The sequence below is a fragment of the Thermobia domestica genome, chromosome 2 (genome assembly GCF_964235325.1).
Source record: "Thermobia domestica chromosome 2, izTheDome1.hap1.1, whole genome shotgun sequence".
NCBI lineage: Eukaryota > Metazoa > Arthropoda > Insecta > Zygentoma > Lepismatidae > Thermobia > Thermobia domestica.
The window spans coordinates 161,548,177-161,568,294 of NC_137455.1; positions in this window are offsets into that span (position 1 = coordinate 161,548,177).

Here is a 20,118-nt window from a genome sequence, read left to right on the forward strand (position 1 = left end):
TTCTCTTTCTTTTTCTTTCTTTCTCTCTCTCTTTCTTTCTTTCTCTCTCTCTTTCTTTCTCTCTCTCTTTCTTTCTCTCTCTCTTTCTTTCTTTCTCTTTCTTTCTCTCTCTCTTTCTTTCTCTCTCTCTTTCTTTCTTTCTCTCTCTCTCTCTCTCTCTCTCTCTCTCTCTCTCTCTCTCTCTCTCTCTCTTTCTCTCGCTCGCTCTAGAAGTTGAAGGTTCTTCACTTGTGGATACGAAATATAATGAACGTCATCACAATTACGTTATTGCCATTATGCATGTTTTTACGTTATTGCCATTACGGAAGGACATTTTGATATTACAGAATGGAAACTTTTTTTTCTTTAACAGAAATTCTGTGGGTGCATGCAACAACCTGATGTGTAACATTTTTGTAAAAAAATGAGTTATCGCCATTCATGAAGGCTCCAGAGGTCATTCGACTTCCTGTAAAAAAAAAAAAAATCAGTTGTGGGAAGTTCACAAGTTCACCAAAAGCTGGTGCGCACATCGTATCAGGAATTGGAATTAACGCTTGTAGCGTGCAAGAACCTGATACGTTCTGACTGCATTCTACTCTTCCCACTCTTGATGCAAACGACGTTGTAGTGGACTTTTAATGATGTACAACACTTTTGTTTTTGTTCCCTGGTCGTACTTTCCTGTATTGTGACAGGGAGTTCGGAACTATTGAAAAGAAGTCTGCAACAGCAGTATACACTCCACATCAGTGGGTCATCATCATTAGAACGTCAAAAAGAGCCAAACCTTTCCAAGTAACAGAAATGAGAAATATGTTCTTTTCCCTTGCTCCTGTTTTTTCATTAGTCTTCTGCAAAGAATATGTTCCAGGTGAATCAGTTACAGAAAGCTTCCAAAATTAGAATTACCAAAGAGTAATCTGGTAGTGTCCATATCGCTTACTCTGCGATATAAATAAGTGGCAAACAATCAACATCGCCGTGCGTGGCCAGCACCCACATCTCTAGGAATTGCTTGCTCTGTTCTTTGGTTGAAGAAACTTGTCTACTGCAAATGCAGATTACTCTCAATTTCCCGCTTCAGGGACATAATAAGGAAATGTGAATGTTACAGTTTCAAAAGCTGTTCTATTCTAAAGAGAGTGATGGATGTACCATGATCCGAGGATAAATAGGGATGATGCTGTAGCTGCTTGACTGAAAGTCTATAATTTACCTTTAAAAAGAGCTATAATTTAAAAGGGTTAAGGAACGTTATTTGGGATTGATATAGGTTAACGATTGGGGATAATTCAAAATTCAACCCCAATATTTTTACTTAAATGGCATAATTAGCATTTAATACTAATTCCTAATGCTTTTTCTTCAGTTCACGACTTGTATTATACGAGAAGAAAGATTTGATTTAAATTAAAAAAAAAAAAAAAAAATAGATTTAAATAAAAAAAAATCAAATATTTTTCCCCACCCTGCTTATTACATAGAGAGATAAATTAACAAGTACTTCTAGTTGAAGATGATCTTTCGATTGAGCTGGTGGGGAAAAGCAATGTTGCAATTGGCTACTAGCAAAATATACAATTTTTTGGTATAAGTTTAGCGATGGTAACAGCCTGTGCCACTCGTGCCGTTAATGGTTATTTATAAGCGGTTAGGATAAATGTTCTACTTGAGTGCAAAGCAAGCCGGTTCAGAACGATTTGAACGTGGCAGGCATATTCAGATTGTTACTCCAGCGCCAAAGAAATTACGGCTTTCTACAGGTCGACATACCGAAAGAGATCCAGACGCAGAAAGCAAAATACCGTAGAAACGCTAACAGAGGAAGAAACTGGTGACAACCGAAACTAGTGTCACCATCATGTAACTTATCAGGTTCATGCACGCTAAGAACTCTGTCGAAAGTGCCATTTTTCTTTCCAACAATTGTGTACGTAATATTTTTGCATGTAACCAGACAGCGATTTCTGGATATTATGTTATGATCATTTACTAAATACTGAAACCAAAATGTAATGATCAAAGCAGTAAATATAAGTATTATAGCCCGAAAACTTTGCAACTATTTATTTCAAAATGCTTTAATTGTAACATCAGGTTCTTGCATGCACCCATAGAATTCATATTTATCTTGTATAATATTTGCTCCAAAACTAAAGAAAGATCTAGAAGGAATACTCAAGGTACTGAAATAATGTTAACTGTATAGGCCAAGAGAAACAATCTGAAACCAAACTCTGAATTCCATAGGCCAGAAACTGATACCATACCAAATAAATGGAATATTATGAGTTCTATAGGTTTACAGATAAAGAGGGGGCATAGGGCAAAAGAATGGTGAGAGCAAGTGTTCTATAAGCATAAGACAGATATAAATATGAATAGAAAAATAACTGAAATATTGAAATGAAACGAAATTAAATCTTTGTTTTACGTCCCACAGTTATGCCGGTTAGGCTAAAGGAAACGGTGATGATGAGAAATGAATGAGATGGTGGAATGAAGAAAGTGGGAGGAAACGGGAGAACCCCGAGAAAACCCACGAGCATGGTGTTTGTCCACCACAGTCCACACGGCGCGAGCTGGCATCGAACGAGGGACCCCAAGCACCGGAGGTGAACTTTCTACCACTAAGCCACCGCACCCTGCAACTGAAATATTGAATATATGTATAATTTTATATACAGGGTGTAACGGGAGGTAATGCAAATACTGCGGTAGGCGATTGTACGTCATTAGCACATGAAAAAAGTTCATTAAAAAAAAAATCTGTTGTTAAATTTACTGTTGTTAAATAACCCATGAAAGAAATTGCGCCCTGCGCATATAGCGCCCGGTAGAACATCGCATTATAAGTGGTTTTAGTTGTTTTTCTGTATACCAGTTCTGTATAGTAAATTCATATAGAGGCTGTTGATGAAGAACCTGTGAAGAATACAGTGCGCCCTTATAAAAGGCGGCCTGCGAAATATCACATTATAAACATTTTTAAAAATCTTCTATATACTAGTTTTGTATTATACTTTCATACAGCTGCTATTGGCAGAGAAAGGTAAAAGCTACAATCACTTTTTAAAAATATATACATAAAGCCACTAAAGTAATTGACATGTAGGTCTATTTGGTAAAATAATATGGAAATTTTTCGTATTGCTACTCATTTATTGCCAAAAGACTTTCAAAAACTAATCGCAATTGATACAGCGCAGTTCAAACAACTCCAGTTCTTTAAAGCTCTTTATATACAAATTTGATCGTTCCTCTGTGTTTTAGAGCGGTATTTGAATAATCAGTGCCTATTGTATTTCTACGACGTAGCTATATTGATTTATTGGTATATATTTAGCTTCATTTTGCTTGACAAAAAATTATTACAAAAAGTAAAAATATGTTTCTTTACCAAAGCCGTTTTCACAGTTTAGCTTTTTACGTTACTAAACTAAACAGAGTCGTTTTGACGCGTTATTAGTGCCATACTAAAGAGTTCGACTAACATATATTTCCTGCAGTAGTCAAGCCTTTAGTATGATGCTAATCATTCGTCAAAACGTCTCTGCATAAGGCCCAATATGTCTACCGAATATACAGAGTGTCGTCGGGATGTGATTCCTGACACCGAGATAAAACGAAAAGTATACACCAACCAAGGTATAAAAATTCCGCTTTTCGGGGCCTTGATCACCCTAAAATTTGTCGGAAAAATGTAAAAACAGCAATAACTCAAGAACAAAACGTCGGGTCGAAGTCGAGTAAAAGAGAATATCCATTATTTTTAGCTGTAGATTCCATTACTGTACAATTGGATATAGTGCAGTGACAGTGCAAGGGTAACTCCCAAAGAAACTTGAGTATTTTATCACAGGTTGAATGAGGTAAATGAACAACAATCAAGTACAAGATTCAAAAATAATAGTACATCGTTCAAGTTAGAAGAACACTTAGAATTCAAAAGAAAGAGATACATATATGTGATTGATATATTTTGTCTCAGTATAGAATAAACTCTCGGAAGAAGAATTTAAATGAAACGAAGTCTTTAACGTATCACAGTTATGTCCTCTAGGCTAATGGTAACAGATGATAAATGAATGGCTTCCTGTCCAAGTTACGGGTGTGTGAGAATGAAAAAAAATAACTTCGATCCAGATCAGGCTTAAAGCGACTGTGCATAGGTTTCTTTACATGCCGAGTCACTGTCATAACGTGTAGTGTCCAATAATACAAAGACCATATGTGATGAACGAGTGCACAAGAGATTCTGCACATGACACAGGTATTCCCAAATACTGCGTGAATACATATTGCACAAAACTAAACTGCATTAATACTGCAAAAATACAAAAAAAAAAAAAAAATAAATAAATAAAATAAATAAAAAAAATAAAATAAAATAAAATAAAAAATAACAATAAGCAAGTCACATTTTCATCCAAAACTGCTACTATCTCTGCTGGTGTTCCTCAAGGCTCAATTCTTGGGCCAATTCTTTTTTTATTTTACATAAATGATCTTGTTCAATATATGTATCCCCAACATATTGTACTATATGCTGACGATGTAAATGTCCTTGTAACAGCGGACAATTCAGTTGAACTAGAAAGTAAATTAAAACAAACTGTGGAGCGTTTGATAAAATGGACATCTCAGAATCAACTGCTGATAAATGCAAAGAAAAAAAAAAGCACTAAATTTTCATTACTCATGTACACCTGGAACAGTACCTCCCATTGTGATAAATTCAACTGATGTAGACTATTCAAAATCCACTAAATTTTTAGGTGTAACAATAAGCAATAGGCTTACATGGGATGCACATATTACTGAGCTGAACAGCAAATTAAGCCGTATCTGTTTTGCCATTTATAGACTACGTGGTTCAGTGTCGAAAGAAACTTTGCTGTTATTGTACTATGGTAAGTTTCAATCCTTGTTAAATTACGGAATAATTTTCTGGGGAGCCTCCTATTCCAGTGTTACTACTTTTCGTCTACAGAAAAAGGCAATGAGATCTATTTTTAATCTATCACCAAGGTCCTCATGCAAAAGGGTCTTTCAGTCAAATAAAATTTTAACTGTGCCTTGTCTGTACATATACAAAAGTATCATATATGTAAAGAGAAATAAAAGTAGTTTTCTTCATGTTGACGATGTACATTCATACAACACACGACAAAAGAATAACATATTCACAGCATACCAAAACTATGCGTGCACCAAAAGAAGTGTTCTTCCTATGTCCGCTAAGTTGTTTAATAAGCTCCCAAGTTATTTAAAGGATATCAAAAACATTCGAAATTTCAAAAATGAACTATTTAATTTTTTGTGTAACAAAATGTATTATCATATTAATGAATACTTGGGTGATAGTTTGTAAAATAATATAATATCAATTATATTGTCGTCTTATTATTTGAAAAGTCCTATGTATTGGTCTCTGACCAATAATGTACGACATGGATGAATAAACAATGAATGGATGAATTAAAGGGTTTCCTCCTCGTAGTATGAATTCCGTCGAATATGATACTTCTATGCACAGAAGCAACAAAAATGGACGCAATACGAGATGTTGTACATGTTGCATAACGATACAAGGAAATACGCTGGAACAGTATATTTGCTTTATCCGTTAGGTGAATCGTCCTCCAGGGATACTTTCCAGGTGCTTTTCCTCTCCCTTGGAGTTGGCAAATCGCCCCTGAGCTACGAAAAACTACATGGCTATTGTGAATATACCAAAATAGCGTCCTTGTGTAGCCCACTTACATTTTGATTTTATCAATACTGGAGAAATTTTCTAGAAGAAAGCTCGTTGAAATTACATTCAACAAATGGGGGAAAATCTTTTTGACGTTCTACCGGTAATGTACCTTAGAGCTGGATGGAATATCTACGTGGAGGAAAGAGAATGTGGGACTTCTGCGTACACGTAACAGCACGTACACCTTGTCTCAAAAAGGTTGAGCGCATTCTTTATTGGTGTTTTGAGGCAAAAATTTTCTAAGTCCAGCTTCGGGTATCTTCGGGAAAAAGTAAGCCAGGTTCGAACCTCCAAGCCAGCCTTTGCAATCGGGAAAAAGTTTGCAGATGTGTTTTTCTTCTTTTAAATATAATAAGACTTGTTACCAAGTGTTTAAAAAAGCAACATTGATTGAAATACTTAATGATACAATATTTCGAAACCTTGCACATGCTTGTTTGTCATTTAGCTCTCTATACGTAATGGAGCATTTAAATACGTTAAAGAATCTTTCCATATGTAAAAGAATGCTCAAAGTTAAGAAATAGAACATAATTATCGCCTGAGTACTAAAATAAAAGTCAAAGTAGAACAGAAACAGCGTTTGTCATGGATATGAATGTCATAATTATCTTGAGATCCGTTATACATCGCTAGAAGCTTAGTTCTAGAAGTCCTTGTGTTAGCTCATTGGTAAGCTGTTGGATTTCAAACTATAAGGTTGTGAGTTCGAATCCCATCTGGGGCAATACTTTTTTTTAAATTATATTTTCCTCAATGCATGAAAAATTATATAAAATAATTATATTAAAATACATAAGTTGTTTATATATAACATAACAATTGCAGAACATAGTAATTATTATGTTTAAAATATAACATCTGAGATAATTTTCACAGTAGGTCGGTATTATATATGAGGATGTAAATACAAGTTAAGAAACTCGTTCAATAGCAATAAATAAATCATGTAGTGTATTTATTTGCAGCTATTTGTCATATAGAGAGTAATTCTCAACATTCATAATATAGAATGTCATTTATGTTCTTGAAAAGTTATTCGATGCATAAACAGAGGGTATAAACAGAGAATCCAAAGTCGGAACGCTCGCAAAAAAATTCATGAACCCCAAAGGTCACGTGAGCAGACTGGAATTGTCCTTATGAAGCATGCCACAGCAGAAAGTCTTTACATAGATTTTCAATTCAATTCCTGATATATGCTTTTGCAATGTGGAAGTTGTGATGCCTTGAGTCGCCCTCTCTCGCTCGCTCGCTCGCTCACTCTCTCTCTATTTATACAGAATATAAAAGTGGATTTATGTGTGTGTTTCAACATAATTCTGATATATCTAGAGCAATTTTAACTATATTTCTTACAGTCTGGAAAAAGAGTACTGTCGGGATACATATCAAAAATGCTAGAAACGGGTCGATATTATTATTGAATCCATAGTTTCGTGGTCGCTTAGGTGAATAGCTCTACTTTCAATTCAAGTCCAATTAAGCTCCCATTAGCACCCAGGGTGGTTACGTAGCGACATAAAGATATCGAAATCAACCGATATTAGAATCGAATCATAAGTTTTCAGCGCCGCTAACAGTGCAGCATTTCCCATTAGTCCACATTAGTTCCATTGCCTAGAGGGCAACATATTTGCAGAGTGCAAATTTTAAAACTTGAATAATATTTTAATTTTTTCCGTATGAAAAAGTTACAAATCATGAGCAAATATACTATTTCACGAACAATCCTCTTTTACTATTCTAATATGTTTAATAATAGCGTAAGAAATGTAATAGTAATTCAGAACATGTTTCACAGTTGTTATTTTTTCTTACATAGTTGTAGCTGTAGCATGTAGTGAGTGGAATTTAACTGTAATAAATTCACTAATTAACCATATTCGAATTAAGTTTTATTTTTAAGTTCGGAATGAAGAGGCGGAGAAATATGGAGTTATTGGGGGCACCGAGCTTTTCTACATTTTATTTTCAAGATCTCCATTTTTCTTTTGTCATTTGTTCCTAATAAAAAAAGTTCAGTCACTTTTGGATTGTCATAGGATAGTAGGAGTTGGATTTTGGGATGCAGCCTGTGAGATTCTAGAGGAGCTAACTGCTTGAAAAAATATTTTTGAATCATCTGTAACATATGAAATAAGGATATGTATCATAAAAAATTGAAAGTAACTATGTCTGCGTAATCATCACGGTCAAATTGCAAAGTCAAATGAATTGACGTTTGGTATATAATCAGGCTCCAATCCCAACTGGGAAGTTGTCATACGCGTGTCACTTTCATTATAATACATATCCTTAGGGGGAGTAGAAGTCCGAATTTTTGCGAAAAATTTAGTATCTCACAAGCCGTTCAACTGAGAGCTGAAATTCAGCATATAACTCTTTATTAAAAATAAAGAGAATATGCCCTGGCATTTTTTTAAATTGTCTTTTATGAGCGGGGGGACGGGGGTGCATTTTCTATATATTGGAAATTGGTAGTGGGTTGATTTGTAAAAATAATCGAAAACGATTGATATTAGTTGAGAAAAAAATTGAGTAATGCAAACTAAAGTTCTTTTTGAATTTTATACCCACTGCTTTCTATTTATAATTGGTGAAGCTGGTGTTTAATATATGGAGCGTTCCGAGCATAAGGCAATCAAGCCATAAAGTTAGAGAAAAATGGCCATAAAATTTGTATTCTAAACTTAATTACATGGGCATTTCCAATTAGTACGGCATGCTTAATTATATAGAAAATTAGTTTCTCTCTCTCTCTCTCTCTCTCTCTTTTTTTTTTTTTTTTTTTTTTTTTTTTTACGTTGGTCTACTTTTCCTTGATTCGAAACTTTTAAATTTCACCCTATTTTCTACTGAAATGTGTCTGTAAGGCAACGAAGAAATAATTACATATGGTAAATTTAAATTCATTTTAATTCGGAAGATGAGAAACACTTTGCCATTATATATCGTAAAGGTCAGACCCACCAGTATTGTAACAAAGAGGTGCTTGAGCCAATGATGGTAGAAATTCAAACTCCGATAAGTGATAATTTCACAGTCTTGTTTTATTACAAGTGTAATCTCTTTAGTCAATGGAGAGGAGGACGTGGGTCATCGGTCAGAGTTGATGTCGATGGGTTTTGGTGGGTCGGAGTTGGTCGCAATGGTTCAGAGTGGTTCATAGTTGGTGGTGGGTCACAGTGGATCACGATGGTTGATGGGTCAGAGTGGGCAAATGGGTCATTTGGGTGGTGGGTCATAGTGGGTCATGGTGGGTCGTGGATCAAATTTTCATTGACCCACACCATCTCTGGTTAAAATTGTACTAAAGATAAGAGGCACCGAAGATGCATGTCGGCTATTATGCTCAAATTTTGCGCATGGATAGTACTCCACCAGAAAGCAATAAATCTGAAACGGTTCACGGTATGACCTCCTAGAACTCGAGATGTAGGGGTTTGTCTGATTGGCTAAATTAAGACGTAAATGATTTATCCTTCAACAACCAAGCTTTTTATGATCGTTTCCGTGGGGAAGTCAGAAGAACACGTGCCTAGTAATCGTAATATTGATAGTTCGCGTCCACCCCGGGGTATTTGTTTTGTGTTTTTTTGTTTCACCTAAATATAAACAAATCACACATATAGGCATTTTAACATATTTTGGGAGAGTAATTTTGTGGTTCGTTGGCGTTTCATCGCGTCTCTGCCGCTGGTAGTAAAGTTTTCAATATGGAACTTGGTCCATCACGGATCGTCGCTGCGGGGCCACCAATTTCTGGCGAGAGGTTAATAGTTGACCATCTGTAGTCCACCGACGCTTACAGCTTAGGGTAATGAACGATGTCCTTGCCTTGTAAACTTCATGACTACCGACGTCGGCAGTCAACTAGCTTTTAGTATTCCTTTACTAACCATCTATCGTTCATGTTTGTACACGGTGTTGTCATAATAATAATAATAATAATAATAATAATAATAATAATAATAATAATAATAATAATAATAATAATAATAATAATAATAATAATTATTATTATTATTATTATTATTATTATTATTATTATTATTATTATTATTTGTAGTAACAGTAGTATAATTGATGATAGAATAATTATTGTCTATGTATTGTCTAGGTAGGACTACACACAGGATTTGGCTCGTTTTGGTTCGACTTGACTCCGAGTCGAGTTGGAAGATATTTTTCGCGCCGAGTCCAAGAGTAGACCTCAAAGATGTCTGTTTCGAGTCGAGTCGAGTTTCAAAGAAAAGTCGTTCGTGCCCATCCCTACTAATGAGAGCTTAATCGGAGTTAAGCGAAATTGAAGGTCTCATTATTTATCTAAGCGACCCCGAAAACTATGAATCTAATATCGATCATTTTCTAGCAATCTTTAATATGTATCCCCCTCCCATTCACCATAGGTAACCCGACAGCACTCTTTTTGAAACTATAAGAAATGTGGTTAAAATTACTCTAGGCCAGTGGTTCTCAATCTAATTCCTATCACGATCCCCTTTTATCACACGCTCTTGCCAGCGACCCTTTTATAATTTGTTTTATAATAAGCTTGTGTGGGATTTTTAACATACCTATTTCTATAATAGTAGAATCCATTTTTTTTTTTTTGTTTATAGTGAACAGTGCCATGGAAAATCATTGCCTGGGGCGAGAGTATAGTACGATGTCACCGTATATATGAGTGACGTCGACAGACTAGCTACGAAGCGCCACCATGGTTGGCACGAAGCTCAATAACATTTTCAAAATAAACCCTACCTTTCCTTAATTTTGAGCACATTTTATTACGTTTTTCCTTCTATTTTACACATGTGCACATGCACTTTCCTAACTTGAGTAACACACTTCCTCCGAAATGTGTGGCCCCTCTTTTCGGCGCCCGGCACTGACAGTGGATACAGTAACTGTAATATCTATATTCCCAACGACGAAGGTGCTGGTTCAAGATGGATGTTAAACTCCTTCATTGAAGAGGCCATTAACGTATCCGATCTAAGCCCACAACTTCTTGACCAAATAATAGAATGATCATGCGACAAGTCTTTGCAACTGGTTTTCTGTAACGAAGACTTGGACAAGTTCTGCCTGATGAGGAGAGAAGAATATCTTGGTCTGGTAATTGCTGCTTTAAAAGTAATAATTCCATTTGCTATATCATACTTGTGCGAAAGTGTTTTTTTTTTTATGGTAAACATTAAAACAAAGATAAGAAATCGCTTATCAGTTGAAAACGGCTTGATAATATTCGTCATGAAGATTGAACCGGGCATTGCTGCACTAGTGAAATTACACCATGCTTAGGTATCTCATTAGGTTTTAATTTTAATTGTATTTCAATGTGCAGGTTTTGTTTCATGTGTATTTTTCTAGTATTTCTATATACAGTTCTCATTAGTTTTATATCATACCTCTTTGATTTAAATTCATTTTTAAACAACTCTACTAACTAACTAACTCTATAGCCTATGGAACCCGGAGGTTCAATGCCGCGTTCACAAAAGCTCTACACTGACTTCTATCCTTAGCCAATTGGATCCAGTTTCTACTTTGTATTCTTATCTCAGCGAGATCCATCTTAATATTGTCCTCCCATCTGCCCCTAGGTCTTCCTAATGGTCGTTTTCCGTTCGGTCTTCCAGTCAAGACTTTCAAAGCGTTTCTACTTTCTTCCATTCTAGCTACCTGACCTGCCCACCTAAGCCTCCTAGACTTGACGACCCTAACAATGTTGGGTAACCGTATAAATTATGTAGTTCCTCGTTATGAAGTTTCCGCCATTCCCCATTCCCGTTCCTCTTGGGTCCGAATATTCGTCTAAGGATCTTGTTCTCAAATACTTTCAGTCTATGTTCTTCCCTCAGAGTAAGCGACCATGTTTCGCAACCATACAGAACAACAGGCATGATTATCGTTTTGTATATTTTAAGCTTCAAATTTCTCGACAGAATTCGCGACGACAAGAGACTTTGAACCGAATAGTAACACGAATTCTACACCCTTTGAAAATGTCCAGTAGACTTATTTTTTATTGTTCTTTACAGTGTGTATAAAAAATAAAAGTATGTTTATCAGAACAAAATTAAAAATAATATTTAAAAATAATTTCTGGTATTAGATTCTAACTATATTTGTCTCTTCCGTCTATCTTCGCGATCCCCTAGGGGCCGCGACTCCCAGGTTGAGAAACCCTGCTCTAGGGATACATGAGTTATGATGGAACATACATACATACACTTTTATATGTATAAATGCAGATAAGAGAGAGTTGAGAGAGAGCGATTAAGGAATTACCGCTCTCAATCTCTTCCCTTTACTTTTGCGATTCGTGAATTTCTTATGTGACAGTTTGGGGCTAGCTAGTTTTTTGTCTTGAACCACGATCCGATTTTCGATATGCTCTACCTAAATGCTGTAATGCGAATATTGAGAAGTTATCTGCGATGAAAGTAGCTGCAAATAAATGCATTACATAACTTATTTATTGCTATTACACGATTTTTTAAATTTGTATTCAATATTCACACATAACACACCGACGTTCTGTGAATACCTCAGATGTTATATTTTAAAGATAAGAATTACTTATGTTGTGAAATGACATGAATATATATATTCAACTGATATATACAACTGATGATATGAATATATATATTCAACTCATATATACAACTGATGATATGAAAATATATATACAACTGATGAATTGTAATGTAACTATTTTACATACTTTTCATGCATTGAGGAAAGTAGAATATCATAAAGGAATCTCACCTGAACGGGTATCGAACTCACGATTTAAACGCTCGGTGGTGTACCACTGAGCTAATATGACCGCTTTTCGGAAGCTGCTTCTGAAATATAACTGAGCTCATACGTAAATGCTCTTTTCCGTATGGAAATCACAATGACGAAACGAGAGTGTGAATACATAGTCTCGAAATATTGTATCATTAAGTATTTCAATCAATGTTACTTTTTTCTACACTTTATACCATTTCAACATGTCTTATTATATTTAACAGAAGGAAAAACATATCTGTACATCTTTTCCCGATTACTAAGGTTGGCTTTGGAGGTTCGAACCAGCAGCTTTAGTTTACTGTTTTCCGAAGACACTCGAAGTTGGACTTCGAAAGTGTTCGTCTCAAAACAGCTATAATCATATCGCTCAATCTGTTTGGTATATGGTATATGTTTTTATACGTGTAAAGTCAGTATAACAATTCATTCTTTAAACAGCTTTTCGTATATATTAATATTCCTTTATAAAAACTGTTTTTATTATTATTATTACGGCGCACCATTTTCAGATTTCTTTCGCGAGTCGTTGACCAAGTCGTTCGCCACCAGCGTTGCCAGACTCACAGCTCGGAATTATTCCAAAACCTGATCGAACTTATGCTAGATTCGGTCAAATTATGCTAGATCCTCATAATTACTAATTCAGGAGTTTAAAAAAAAAAACAAAGTTGAGATACGATAACGTAACTTCAAATACACAGAGAGCAAGAATGCATGGATAGAACTCAATACTTCACGCACCAAAATTTTAACTCAACTAAATTACTGCAGTCGTTGCCAAACTCAATGGCGTATATATCGTATAAATGAATGCAAAGTTTTTGTTTACATATTTTGAAAGAAAATTACTTCGCAGCATAAGCGGAGTTGGGAATCGTCTGCTGGGGGAGGGGCAGATTTTTGGTCGGTCTCGGAGCTGTCATTTCAGGAATAAATATGATCATGAAGTCAGAAGTAAAGATGGTGAAGTTGTCAAAAAGTTGGGGGGAGAATGGCCCCCATAGCTCCGCCCATGCCTCGGAGTTAAAGGATTAGAAAACCCTGGGTGGAGCCACAAAAAAAAAAAAAAAGCCCAAAGCCGTTCCGAACTTACTTAGGAAAATAAGACTGCCTCTATGGTTTACCGAGTGTATGAATCAATGGAAGAGGATACATTTCTGCCGTTCTTTTTCTTCCCACGACCAACTTCTCCAGGTTTTACGGCTTTTTGATAACTTGCTGAAATTGTGCTAGATTTGGGCAGGATGCTAAAAGCAAGATGCTAGGTGCTAGAGACATGCAAATTATGCTAGATCTAGCATCATTATGCTAGATCTGGCAACGCTGTTCCCCACAATAGGCGTGTCGTGCAAGTAACCAATCACACGTCAGGTACTAGCTTTTACCTATTGCTTTCTTCTCACAGCTCAGAACATTGGTAACTATGGATAGACGTACAGCAGTAATTACTTTATGGGAGTTGGAAGGTTATTCTGCAACTGCAGCTAGCAGGCGAGTAGGTGTCCCGGCCTCTACAGGAAGGCAATGAATTCGGAAATATGGTGCTACAGGTCAGACTGGTAATTTACGATCTCCTGGTCGTCCGCATGTGTCAACCAAAGCCCAAGATGCGAGATTAGTAAATGAAGCCCGGTTAGACCCACTAAGGACGTCTAGACAGATAAGGGAAGCTTCTCTCTTTCCTGGTAGTAAGCATACAGCTCTGCGAAGGCTTCGTCATGCTGGGTTACGTGGCCGTGTTGCTGCCGTGAAGGAAAAACTCTCAGACGACCACAAAATTTACCGTCTCGCGTTTGCACAGGCGAATGTGGGTCTCAATTGGGAAAACGTAGTTTTCTCAGATGAATCCATATTCACAACATCAAAGGAGGGACGCCGTTTCGTGTATCGTCCGAGAGGCACCCGATATGACCATGGATATGTGGCTGCTTGCAATCGCAGTGGCCATGTATCTATTTTATGTTGGGGTTGGATTTCCAGTCGCGGAGCAGGACAGCTTCATAGAATTGAAGGACATCTGGACAATGCTCAGTACTTAGACATTATCAGTAATATCAAGGTGCCATCTGTTTCAGCCTGATGGTGTAATTCAGTTCCAGCAATACCAGTCGCCAATACATAATTCCCGTGTGGTTCAGGAATGGTTCGCAGGGCACCCTGAGATTGATTTAATCGACTGGCCGCCTCGTGGAGCAGACCTCAATCTCATGGAAAATATGTGAGCAGAAGTGAAGCGTACTCTAAGGGAAAGTTGGCCTGAGGCAGATCCACCAAGAACTCAGGATGACCTGTGGCATCTTGTTTCCGAAGCATGGCTGGAGGTAGGGGAAGGAGATAGATTTGTCACCCATGTAATAGATTCCATGCCCAGAAGAATGGAGCGTGTAATAAATTCAGAAGGGTCTTGGACACAATATTAATGACCCCGCCTTAACTCCCGAAAACAGCCCTTTTCAGGGCTACCTAAACGCTTCTGAAAATATTTCTAGAAGTAAACCACTCCTTGTATCCGATTTCTGTGCAATCCTACTAACAAAAGAATGATAATTAGCTGTAGGCTTTGAACTCAAGACCTCTTCAGTGGCAAGTCCGTACTCTACCAGTGAGCTAACATGAACACGCAAACCTAACCTGAAGAAATACGACTTTCAATTTCTGGTATTCGATGACAATGATGCTCATATACTTTGCAAATGTTGTATTCAACTTGGGATATTCTGCAACACACACACACACATAAACAAAGCGAAAGAGAGAGAGAGAGAGAGAGAGAGAGAGAGAGAGAGAGAGAGAGAGAGAGAGAGAGAGAGAGAGATGAATACACAAAAGCATATTCAACGTATTCGAATGAGACTCTAAGTAACGACATTCCGTTCTAAAGAGAATTTGTGTTTCTTCCCGTGACGTTAAGGGGATCGGGAAAAGCTATGTGTCTTGAAGCAGGATACGACTTTGGATACTCTGTTTATACACTTTCTATATCCGTAGGAATATACTGTATTTCACGAATATAAATAACATACTGTAATGAGAATATTGAGAAGTTAAATCTGTATGACAAATAGCTGCAAATAAATACACTACATAACTTATTTATTGCTATTAAACGATTTTCCTAACGTGTATTTAACATTCTCATATATAATAACGACCTACTGTGAAAATTATCTCAGATGTTATATTTTAAACATAATAATTACTATGTTCTGCAATTATTATGTTATATATAAACAACTTATGTATTTTAATATAATTATTTTATATAATTTTTCATGCATTGCGGAAAATATAATTTTAAAAAAGTATTGATCCAGATGGGATTCGAACTCACAACCTTATAATTTGAAATCCAACAGCTTACCAATGAGCTAACACAAGGACTTCTAGAACTAAGCTTCTAGCGATGTATAACGGATCTCAAGATAATTATGACATTCATATCCATGACAAACGCTGTTTCTGTTCTACTTTGACTTTTATTTTAGTACTCAGGCGATAATTATGTTCTATTTCTTAACTTTGAGCATTCTTTTACATATGGAAAGATTCTTTAACGTATTTAAATGCTCCATTACGTATAGAGAGCTAAATGACAAACAAGCATGTGCAAGGTTTCGAAATATTGTATCATTAAGTATTTCAATCAATGTTGCTTTTTTAAACACTTGGTAACAAGTCTTATTATATTTAAAAGAAGAAAAACACATCTGCAAACTTTTTCCCGATTGCAAAGGCTGGCTTGGAGGTTCGAACCTGGCTTACTTTTTCCCGAAGATACCCGAAGCTGGACTTAGAAAATTTTTGCCTCAAAACACCAATAAAGAATGCGCTCAACCTTTTTGAGACAAGGTGTACGTATAGCTCTTAGTACTTTCACTAAGAGCATGATACTTTAGTCGCCCACTACAGGACTATCGTTCCTTGTGTGTTAATTGTGAGTGGCTCGCAGAAGGCTGTCTTGCTGTTTTGTTGTGGAATAGAACAATTAGTGTGGTTGTGTTGTAGTAGGCATCTATGCAACTTGTGAGTGAGATACATAGTCCGATGCTCTGGTGTTACGTTTGGAGTTGCTGGATAACAGGATAGAAAATGTTGCGTTCGACGGTAGAGGATTGCGTCCAGGTATTCGCGGTTGTGTAAAAATGTAGACATTGGTATTTAAGTAATATTGATTGTGTTAATCTGTACGTGCCTGGCAATGGCAGATTACTCTGTCCACGAGCTGGCAGATATCTACTTCATTTATGGAGAGACAGGGGAAATTGTCTAGAAGCAAGGTTTTTATATCGTGACCGTCGCCCTCAAAGCAGAGCAATTTTCCCTGTATTTTTACCACGCCTCTATATTCGCCTTCGAGAGATAGGCTTTCTTCAGTAGGGTGTCTTCATGTCTACAGTTGAATTTAAAGACAACGTACTGGGAATGATTAGAGATCGTCCTGAAGCTAGCAGTAGCCATGCTTAGGGCGTAAAAATCCACATGCAACTCTAGTGAATGATGAGCAGTAAAGATTTAGTGAGAGTGCCCGGTGAGGCATGGTGGATAATTTTGTGATAGGTCCTTATTTATTACCAGCCCGCCTGTGTGGGGGTACGTATCTTTTATTTTTGCGTAATGTTCTCCCAAAATTGATAGAACATGTACCCTTGAACATAAGAGATCAGATGTGATCCCAGCATGACGATGCATCGCACATTTTTACTGGAATATGCAGACCTACCTAAACGAAACATTCCCAGATCGTTGGATTGGGAGAGAAGGACCTGTGTTCTGACCACCTCGTTCACCCTACCTCACGCCCCTTGATTGTGGGGGCGGTATGAAACGCCTTTTGTATGCAACACCAGCCACGATAGCTGAAAAACTTGTTGCTCGAGTAATATAGCTACGGTAGTCATCTCCGAAATTTGAGGTGCGCTTGACCACACGCGGAAAAATTTGCTTCGTCCATGTCATCTTTGCAATGCGGTCAACGGTCGACAATATCAGACTGTGAACTGTTATTCTTCACAGCTGTATTGTGTATACATACTGCATTGCACAAATAATGTACAAGGTACCTCTGAGTATTTCACAGTTATCCTACTTTGCACGAAACAGAATAAATCGGCAATTTAAAACTGTATTTCTTTGTATCATTGCGCAACAGCTTGTGTTTCGTCGAGTTTCATTACTTCCGTACTCGGAGTTATTATCTTACACGAAATTAGTATTACAAAGAAGAAACCCTTTAATGCAGCTTACTTTTGCTCAAACTGTGTTCACATAATTTGTGGGAATCACTGTTGTCATGTGAAGAATCCCTTGTACTCTCGTTCATCATACACGATCTCCGCCGCCTGTCTTATGTACAGTCGTTATAAATCTAATCTGGATCAAAGTTATTTTTTCCATTTTCGCACACTCGTAACTTGAACAGGAAGCCCTTCATTTCTCATCCGTTACTAGAGTTGACATATTACCCGATTTTAGCGGGTACAGTTCGCGGCATAGAAATTGTTACAAAAATTCTAAGTCCAAATTAATAACAAACTCGTGCCCCGGTTTCTCATGCATCCAGAAATACGTGTCTCAATCGATTAGTTGCTTCTAGTACGATCCAACTCCAACTCCTCCCCTCCTCCACCTCTTCTTATCTAAAGCAGTGTGTGTGACGTAGTACACTCTTTCCATTGACAAAAAAAAAAAAAAAAAAAAAAAAAAACAGGAATCAAGTTTACAATGTTATAGTCTAAAACAGTGTTTTTCATTCGTTTGTTCTGAAATATCTTTTAAGAGTCTAAAATTAAAAAAAAAGTCTCACAATCTTCCCATAGTTTCATTAATACCTTTAGTTTCATTCTTTCACTTCTTTAAAGACTGTAAACTAGTAAGATGCTCCCTATAAAATCTATGGAAATTTCCAATAACGGCAGTAAGTTTTGTGCTTCCTAAAGTCTGTAATGCACGCACAGAGCTCGAGAATATCTACTGACAGAAATGAGTGTTATTCAATGATTCATTTCATTTCTTTACAGTAATTGCAAGCAAATGTTCTAAGTAGTGCTGTCGAAATCGGTTTTTGAAAAAACCGAAAACCGGTTTTTGAAAAAAGTGAAGTTTCATAAAACCGAAATGTCGGTTTTGAAAACCGCATTTGCGGTTTCGGTTTTGAAAACCGCATTTGCGGTTTCGGTTTTGAAAATCGCTTTTGCGGTTTCGGTTTTGAAAACCGCAAATGTCAAAAATTCTACAGCACTAATATCAAGTAACGACGAGAAAACAGCAAAGAATCTTTCCCCACACCGGCTCTCAGTTGCCAGATGGAGGGAAATTTCCCTCGGCGGCTTAGGGAAAAATGATCAAAATTTGCAGAAGGAAAAGAAGGTATTTTTTCTTAAAATGTCCTAAAGTGTAGGGAAATTCTATACTTTTACAATTGGCAGAATAATAATAATAATAATAATAAATAAGTTGCAATTTTTCAAAGAGGCACGGCTATCGTTATTGGGAAGTAAAAAAATACAGAAGAAAATATGATCGGTGTTTCCGTCTAGTATAAACTATTGCAGGTGTCTGGGACTTGCGATAAGAAGCCAGTCGACACATGCAAAACCACAACATTCACATTTATCGGAGTGGCAATAAATCAACAATAAAATTGTGTATTGCGATAGAGATTTTCTTTCTTTCTTTTCTCTTTCTTTATATTAAGAAAGGGAGGTGGTGCCTTTTTGTTAACAAAAGAAAGAGTGGCAGTACTATTTTTAAAAACAAGCGGAAAGAGTAATAATAATATAAAAGATGTCAGTCTAAGTGGATGATATTTCAAATTGAATTTCATGAGTTGCATGTGTAGTGATCTTAAATAGGGATATACCTTATTTCTATTGAGTGTTGGCTTATTACCCTATTTTAGCGGGTACCACCCGATTTTCAGGTTCTATATTCGTCCCCCGCTTAAACATATCTTAATCACGAAAAACCACCCGCTTTTTGGGATTGGAGAAAAATCTAAGAGGACTTAGTTGATAAAGTGTTGGTATGGTATATTCAACGTAAACCGCTACACCTTTGACAATCTCAATCGCGATTGAGTTAAATTTGGACTCGCGCTCAGGCTCAAGCTCTGGGCTATCTGAGCAGTGCGCGTGTGCAGAATCATTTGCTAATAAGAGATCTGCTCTAATGCACAATGGTTTTCTTTGTATAGTTCATGTGTTTTCTATGTAATGTATTGGAGGTTCTATACGAATGAGTATTCGTTTGTAGATGTTGTAACAAACATACTTGAATTATTCATACCTTCACAAGCTACAAGAATGCCGAACGACAATTTCAAGTGTAACTTTAAAGACTCTTATAGAAGCGAATTTACGTTTCTTAGCCAGGGCAGAACTCAGTTTGAAGCAAAATGTACACTCTGGAAAACTGTTTCGTTTGAAAAGTAGGATGCAGGGAAGCAAATCGGACCTCCCCTGATTTTTATATATTTTGTAAACTAGATCACGAGGAACACGAATCTGAAGGCGTTTTGACATTCCGACCTCCGGAACTCGAGATATTAAAACTTAAAGTTTAAT